Raw genomic sequence first — 8,159 nt, forward strand, 5'->3', positions numbered from 1 at the left:
TACCCGGCCATGTGAGGTGTCAGTCTGTCCCTACTTGGGGGTGCCTCCCAGTTAGGCTACTCAGGAATCAGGGACCCACTTGAGGCTGTCTGCCCATTCTCAGATCTCCAGCTGCATGCTGGGAGAACCACTACTCTCTTCAAAGCTGTCAGAGAGGGACATTTAAGTCTGCAGAGGTTATTGCTGTCTTTTGTTTGTCTATGCCCTGCCCCTAGAGGTGGCACCTACAGAGGCAGGCAGGCCTCCTTGAGCTTTGGTGGGCTCCACTCAGTTCGAGCTTCCAGGCCTCTGTTTGCCTGCTCAAGCCTGGGCAATGGCGGGCGCCCCTCCCCCAGCCTGGCTGCTGCCTTGCAGTTTGATCTTAGACTGCTGTGCTGGCAATGGGCGAGGCTCCATGGGTGTAAGACCCTCTGAGCCAGGTGTGGGATATAATCTCCTGGTGTGCCATTTGTTAAGCCCATTGGAAGAGCACAGTATTAGGGTGGGAGTGACCCAATTTTCCAGGTGCCGTCTGTCACCCCTTTCTTTGACTAGGAAAGGGAATTCCCTGACCCCTTGCTCTTCCCAGGTGAGGTGATGCCTCGCCCTGCTTCAGCTCATGCACTGCGCACTTCACCCCCTGTCCTGCACCCACTGTCTGGCACTCCCCAGTGAGAGGACCCCAGTACATCAGTTTGAAATGCAGAAATCACCCATCTTCTCTATCGCTCATGCTGGGAGCTGTAGACTGGAGCTGTTCCTATTCGGCCATCCTGGCTCCCCCCCACAATCTTTTTTTCTTTTGTCTCCTCTTACTGTGTATTTTCAAATTACCTGTCTTCAAGTTCACTCTTTCTTCTACTTGATCAATTCTGCTATTAAACGACTCTGATTCATTCTTCTATATGCCAATTACATTTTTCAACTCCAGAATTTCTGATTAATTCTTTTTAATTATTTTAATCTTTTTGTTAAGTTCAACTGATAGAATTCTGAATTCCTTCTCTGTTATCTTGAATTTCTTTGAGTTTTCTCATTACAGCTGTTTTGAATTGTCTGTCTGAATGGTCACATATCTCTGTTTCTCCAGAATTGATTCCTGTTACCTCATTTAGTTCATTTGGCGAGGTCATGTTTCCTGATTGGTGTTAATGTTAGTACATGTTTTTGGATATGTGGGCATTGAAAATTCAGTTATGTATTTTAGTCTTCACTGTCTGGGCTTATTGATCCCTGTCCTTTTTTGGAAGGCTTTCTGGACATTTGAAAGAACTTGGGTGCTGTGATCTACATTGTATCTGCTTTAGGGGGCATGCCAAGCCCTGTAACACTGTGATTCCTGCAGACTTATAGAGGTACCACCTTGATAATCTTGAAAAAATTCCAGGAGACTTCTCTGGATTACCAGGCAGAGACTTTTTTTTCTTCCCCTACTTTCTCACAAACAGTCTCTCCTGCTCTGTTCTGAGCCACCTATAGCTGGGAGTGAAGTGACACAAATAGCACTGTGGCCACCAGCACTATGACTGCACTGGGTGAAACCTAAAGCCACAGCCTGCTGTAACCACTCCCTGGACATTGCCTATGTTTGCTGAAGACCCTGGGGCTCTACAATTAGCCAGGGGCAAAGCCAGCTGTCCTGTGTCATTCCCTTCAACGTGGTGAGTTCTCCTAGGCCCTACATGGGTCCAGAGATGCTTTCCAGGAATCAGGAACTAGGAACAAAACTTTAGAATTCTACCTGGTGTTCTATTGTACTGTGGCTGAGCTGACACTCAAACTACAAGATGTAGCTCTTTCCACTCTTCCCTCCTCTTTCCAAAGGCAGAGAAGCCTCATCTGGTAGCCACTGTCACCACAGGCCATGGGGAGTACTTCCAGAATACTAACAATGTTTCTTTGAGACCTGAGGTGTTTTAAGTCAGCTTGTGGTGAATGCTGCCTAGCCTGGTACTCATCCTTCAGGATAGTGGGCTCGCCTCTGGCCCAAGGCATGTCCAGAAATGCTGTCTATCATGGAACCAACCCAAATGCCCATCAATGATAGCCTGTATAAAGAAAACGTGGTCCATATACACCATGAAATACTGTGCATCCATAAAAAGGAATGAGTTCATGTCCTTTTCAGGGACATGGCTGAAGCTGGAAGCCATTAAAATCAGCAAACTAATGCAGGAACAGAAAACCAAACACCACATGTTCTCACTCATAAGTCAAGTTGAACATTGAGAACACATGGACACAGACAGGGGAACAACACACACCAGGGCCTGTTGAGGGGGGTGTGAGGGGAGGCAACTTAGAGGATGGGTCAATAGGTGCAGCAAACCACCTGGCACACATATACCTATGTAACAAACCTGCACGTTCTGCACATGTATCCTTTTTTTTTTTTTAAGAAATAAAGAAAAAAAGAAATTCTGTCTATGAGTCAAGTCCTGGAACTGGGGACCCCAAGAGCCCACTTGATGCTCTATTGCCCTGTGGCTGTGCTAATACCCAAGGTGCAGGACACAGTCCCCTTTAATTTGCCCTTTTGTTTTTCTCAATCAGAAAGAGTTTCCTCCAATAGCCACCACAGATGATAATGTGCTAAGTCTCACCTGGAGTCAACATGTCTCAGAGGCTCACCCAAGGTTCTTGATGTACTACCTGGGTATCAGTGTCAAAGGTGTTTGAACCAAAGTGACTCCATCTTGAATAGGGGCTGGGTAAAATAAGGCTGAGACCTAGTGGGCTGCATTCCCAGAAGATTAAGCATTCATATCACAGAATGAGATAGGAGGTTCGCAGAAGATACAGGTCATAAAAACCTTGCTGATAAAACAGGAAGCTGGCCAAAACCTGCCAAAACCAAGATGGCAAATGAAAATGACCTCTAGTCATCCTTATTGCTCATTACATTCAAATTATAATACATTAGGATGCCAAAAGTTACTTCCACCAGCACCATGACAGTTTACCAATGCCAGAGCAACATCTGGAAGTTACTCTATATCTTCTAAAAAAGTAAGGAACCCTCAGTTATAGGAATTGCCTATTCCTTTCCCAGAAAACTAGTAAATAATTCACCCCTTGTTTAGCATATAATCAAGAAGTAACTAAGTATACTCAGTTGAGGAGCTCATGCTGCTGCTCTGCCTGTGGAGTAGCTGTTGTTTATTCCTTTACTTTCTTAAACTTGCTTTCACTTTACTCTATGGACTGGCCCTGAATTCTTTCTTGTGCAAGGTCCAAAAACCTCCTTTGTGGTCTGGATCGGGACCTCTTTCTGTTAATATCACTGCTGGTTATTCAGGGCCTTAAAACTTTTCAGTTAACAGACAATAAATGCTGCTAGAACTAGGTCTTTCTCTTCAAGGCAGCAGGTTCCCTCTGTCCCAGGGTGTGTTTAGAAATATCATCCAGGAAATAAGTCCTGGAAACGGGGTCTCATGATCCATACCGGTGCCCTATCCTGCTGTGGCTGGGCTGGTAGTCAAGACGTAAGACAAAGTCCTTCACACTCTTACATCTCCCTTTCTCAAGCAGAAGAAAGGAGTCTTTTGGGAGCCATGAGCTGTGCAGCTCGGGGTTTGGGTGGGATGATGCCAGCACTCCCTCAGCAGTCCTAGCCTGTGTATCAGTAGGTCATGTAGCCCCCCTACTACCTCAGTTCACTGATTCTGGGCCCAGTTCAGCACTGGAACTCGCCTTAGAGTTGCAGTCCTTTCGGCCTAGACTGCATTTTAAATTTACGTAGTCATCCAGAGTAGTTTAGCCCATGGTGATGAGGTTTGTGGGAACTCAAGTTCAGACTGCTGGTATTGGTGATTCTCTTCTAGCTAGGGCTGGTTTAAGTGCTCCCTCTGTGGGTGGGCATCAGCTGAATTTGGTCTGATTTCTCTTCCTGCTCTAACAGCACAACACTCAATTCAGTGCTTTCAATCGCTGTGTTCTTTCTCCCCCAGCACCCAGAGAGACTCTCTGCACCAAATTCCCACTGCCTGTGGAAGGGGAGGGTGGCATCAGCAATACAAGGCTGTTTTTTCTATCTCTTCAGTGCCTCTTTCAGTGATAAAAAGATAAAAGAAGGTAATATGAGGGCTCACCTGATTTATGGTTTTTATAGAGGTGTTTTTTTCTCTGCAGATAGTTGTTAACTTGGTGTCCTTGCAGGCAAGACAATCTGGGAAGACTTCTATTTCATCACCGTGCTGCCTATCTCCTGCATTGTCTTTATTTAGTCTATCATTGATGGGCATTCAGGTTGATTCCATAACTTTGCTATTGTAAATAATGCTGTGAAGAACATATATATACATGTGTCTTTAGGGTAGAATAATTTATATTCCTTTGGGTATATACTCAATAATGGGATTGCTGGGTCAAATGGTAATTCTGTTTTAAGTTCTTTGAGAATCACTGCACTACTTTTCCCAATGGCTGAAATAATTTACATTCCCACCAGCAGTGTATAAGCATTCCCTTTTCTCCTCAACCTCACCAGCATCTGCTTTGTTTAGACATTTTAATCATAGCCTTTCTTACTGGTCTGAGCTGGTATCATATTATGGTTTTGATTTGCATTTCTCTAGTGATCAGTGATGTTGAGCATTTTTTCATATGCTTGTTGGGCATGTGTATATCTTCTTTTGAAAGGTGTCTGTTCGTGTCCTTTGCTCACTTTTTAATGGAGTTGTTTGCTTTTTGCTTTTAAAACTTACATTTCTTATAGATACTGAAATTTAAACTTTTTTGGATGCATAGTTTGTAAATATCTTCTCCTTTTCTTTACATTGCTGGTTCATTCTGTTGATAGTTTCTTTTGCTATGCAGAAGCTCTTTTGTTTAATTAGCTTCAATTTGTCAGTTTTTGTTTTTGTTGCAATTGCTTTGCCGAGGCCTATGTCCACAGTGCTATTTCCTATGTTGTCTTTCAGGCTTTTCATAGTTTCAGGTTGCACATTTAAGTCTTTAATCTACCTTGAATTAGTTTTTGTATATAGTGTAAGGAAGTTGTCCAGTTTTAATCTTCTGCCTATGGCTAGCCAGTTATACCATAATATTTTATTGAATAGGGAGTACTTTTCCCATTGCTTGTTTTTGTCAACTTTGCCAGAGATGAAATGGTTGCAGGTGTGTGGCATTGTTTCTATGCTGTCTATTCTGTTTCATTTGTCTATGTGTCTGTTTTTGTATGAGTATCATGCTGTTTTGGTTACTGTAGCCTTGTAGTATAGTTTGAAGTCTGGTAACTTGATACCTCTAGCTTTGCTCTTCTTGATTGATATTGCCTTGGATATTTGGGCTCTTTGTTGGTTCCATATGGATTTTAAAATAGTTCTTCCTGATTCTGTGAGGAGTGTCATTGGTAGTTTGGTAGGAATATAAATGAATCTGTAAATTGTTTTAGGTTGTGTGTTAGCATGTTCTTGCATTGTTATAAAGAAATGCCTGAGACTGGTTAATTTATTAGAAAAAGTGTTTTATTTGCTCAGAGTTCTGCAGACTGTATAGAAAGCATAGCCGTATAGCCAGTACAGCATAGCTGTAGCAGTACTATACTGTTTTGGTTCTTGGAAGCTCATTGTATAGTTTGAAGTTGAATAACGTGATACATCCAGGTTTGTTCTTTTTGCTTAGAATTGCCTTAGCTGTTCACACTGTTTTTTGGTTCCATAGGAATTTTAAAATAGTTTTCCTAATTCTGTAAAGAATGTCATTGGTAGTTTGATAGGAGTAGCTTTGAATCTGTAAATTACTTTGGGCAGTATGGCCATTTTAACAACATTAATTCTTTCTATCCATGAGTATGGAATATTTTTCCATTTGTTTTTGTCATTTCTGAATTCTTTTGAGCAGTGTTTTAAAATTGTCATTGCAGATATTTTTCACTTCCCTGCTCAGTTGTATTCCTACTGAGCACCTCCCTGCTCAGTTGTCTGCACAAAGGGATAGTTAACTTTTTCTCTTATTATTTGGATGCCTTTTATTTCTTTCTCTTGCCTGATTGCTCTGGCCATGGCTTCCAGTACTACATTGAATACAAGTGGTGAGAGCGGGCATCCATTTCTTATTCTGGTTTTCAATGGGAATGCTTCCAGCTTTTTTTCATTAAGTATAATGCTGGTGGTCGGTTTTTCATAGATGGCTCTTATTATTTTAAAGTATGTTCTTTCAATGCCCTGTTTCTTGAAGGTATTTAACATGAAGGGATTTTGAATTTCATTAAAAGTCTTTTCTGCATCTATTGAGATAATCTTGTAATTTTTGTTTTCAGTTTTGTTTATATGATGAATCCCATTTATTGATTTGCAGATGTTGAACTGACCCTGCCTACCAGGGATGGAGCCTACACATTCATGGTGGAAGAGCTTTCTGTTATGCTGTTGGATTTGGTCTGCTAGTATTTTGTTAAGGATTTTTGCATCAATGTTCTCCAAGGATATTGGCCTGAAGTGTCTTTTTAACATTTTGCCTCTGCCAGGTTTTGGTATTAGAATGATGATGGCCTCATAGAATGAGTAAGGAAGGAGTACACTTTCCACGATTTCTGAAATATTTTCAGTAGGAATGGTTCCAGTTATTCTTTACATATCTGATAGAATGTGCCTGTGAATCTCTCTGGTCTAGGGCTTTTTCTTGTTGATATCCTTTTTATTATTGATTTAATTTTGGAACTCCTTATTGGTCAGTTCAAGGATTTAAGTTCCTCCTGGTTATACCTTGGGAGGTTGTATGTTTCCAGGAATTTATCCATTTCTTCTAGGTTTTTTGCTTGTATGCATAGAGGTGTTTGTAGTGGTCTTTGGAAGTTTTTTGTATTTCTGATGGGTCAGTGGTAATGCCCGCTTTGTCATTTCTGATTGTGGTTATTTGTATCTTTTTTCTCTCTCTCTTTTTTTTAACCAGTCTAACTAGTGGCCTATCTATCTTATTAATTCTTTCAAATAACCAATTCCTGGATTTTTTGATCTTTTGTTTTTGTTTTTTTGTGTGTATGTGTCTCAATATTTTTCAGTTAGCTCTGATTTTGGTTATTTATCATCTGCTAGCTTTGGGGTTGATTTGCCCTTCTTTCTCTAGTTCCTTTGGTAATGTTCACTTGTTAATTTGAAATCATTCTAACTTTTTGATGTGGGCTTGTAACACTATAAACTTCCCTCTTAAGTCTGCTTTAGCTGTAGCCCAGACATTCTGGTATGTTTTATATTTGTTTTTGTTAGTTTCAAAGGATTTTTTTGCTTCCTGTCTTAATTTTGTTGTTTACACAAGGTCATTCAGGAGCATGTTGTCTGTCATGTAATTGTAGGTTTTGAGCAAGTTTCTTAGCATTGATTTCTGTTTTTATTGCCATATCATCTGAGAGTCTGATTGGAATAATTTATTTTAAAAATTTTGATGAGTATTGCTTTATGGCTAATCAATACGATGTTGATATCTCCCACTATTACTGTGTGGTCATTTAAGTCTCTTTGTAGGTCTCTACAAAGTTCATGTAGGTTCCCAAACATAAACTCACACTATGATTTTCTAGTTGTTAATACCTTGTTAGATGGTCAGGTTACAAATATTTTCTTCTATTCTGTGGGTTGTCTCTTCACTTTGTCTATTGCTTCCTTGTCTGGTTAGAAGCTCTTTAGCTTGATTCAATTTTACTTTTTAATTTTTTTCTTTTGTTGCTTGTGTTTTTGAAACTTGCTTTATGGCCAAGAATATGGTCTATTTTGAAGAATTTTTAATCTCAAATGACAAAACTGTATATTTTGTGTTTGTTTGGTAGAACATTCTATAAAAATCTACAGCTCCATTTTGTCTAGAGACAAGTTTTAGTCCAGTTTCTTTATTAATTTTCTACCTCAATAACCTGTGCACTGCTCTCAGTGGGGTGTTGAAGTCCTCCACTATTATTTTGTCAATGTCTATCCCTTTGCTTAGGCCTAGTAGTGTTTGTTTTATGGGTCTTGGTGCACTGGTTGTAGGTGCATAGAAATTTGGAATGCTTATATTGTCTTTTATTTAACAATTTTTCATTATATAATCACTTTATTTTCACTTTTTTTTAGTTTTTTTTTTTTAATTATTATACTTTAGGTTTTAGGGTACATGTGCACAATGTGCAGGTTTGTTACATATGTATCCATGTGCCATGTTGGTTTGCTGCACCCATTAACTCGTCATTTAGCATTAGGTGTATC

The sequence above is a fragment of the Symphalangus syndactylus genome, chromosome X (genome assembly GCF_028878055.3).
Source record: "Symphalangus syndactylus isolate Jambi chromosome X, NHGRI_mSymSyn1-v2.1_pri, whole genome shotgun sequence".
Lineage (NCBI taxonomy): Eukaryota > Metazoa > Chordata > Mammalia > Primates > Hylobatidae > Symphalangus > Symphalangus syndactylus.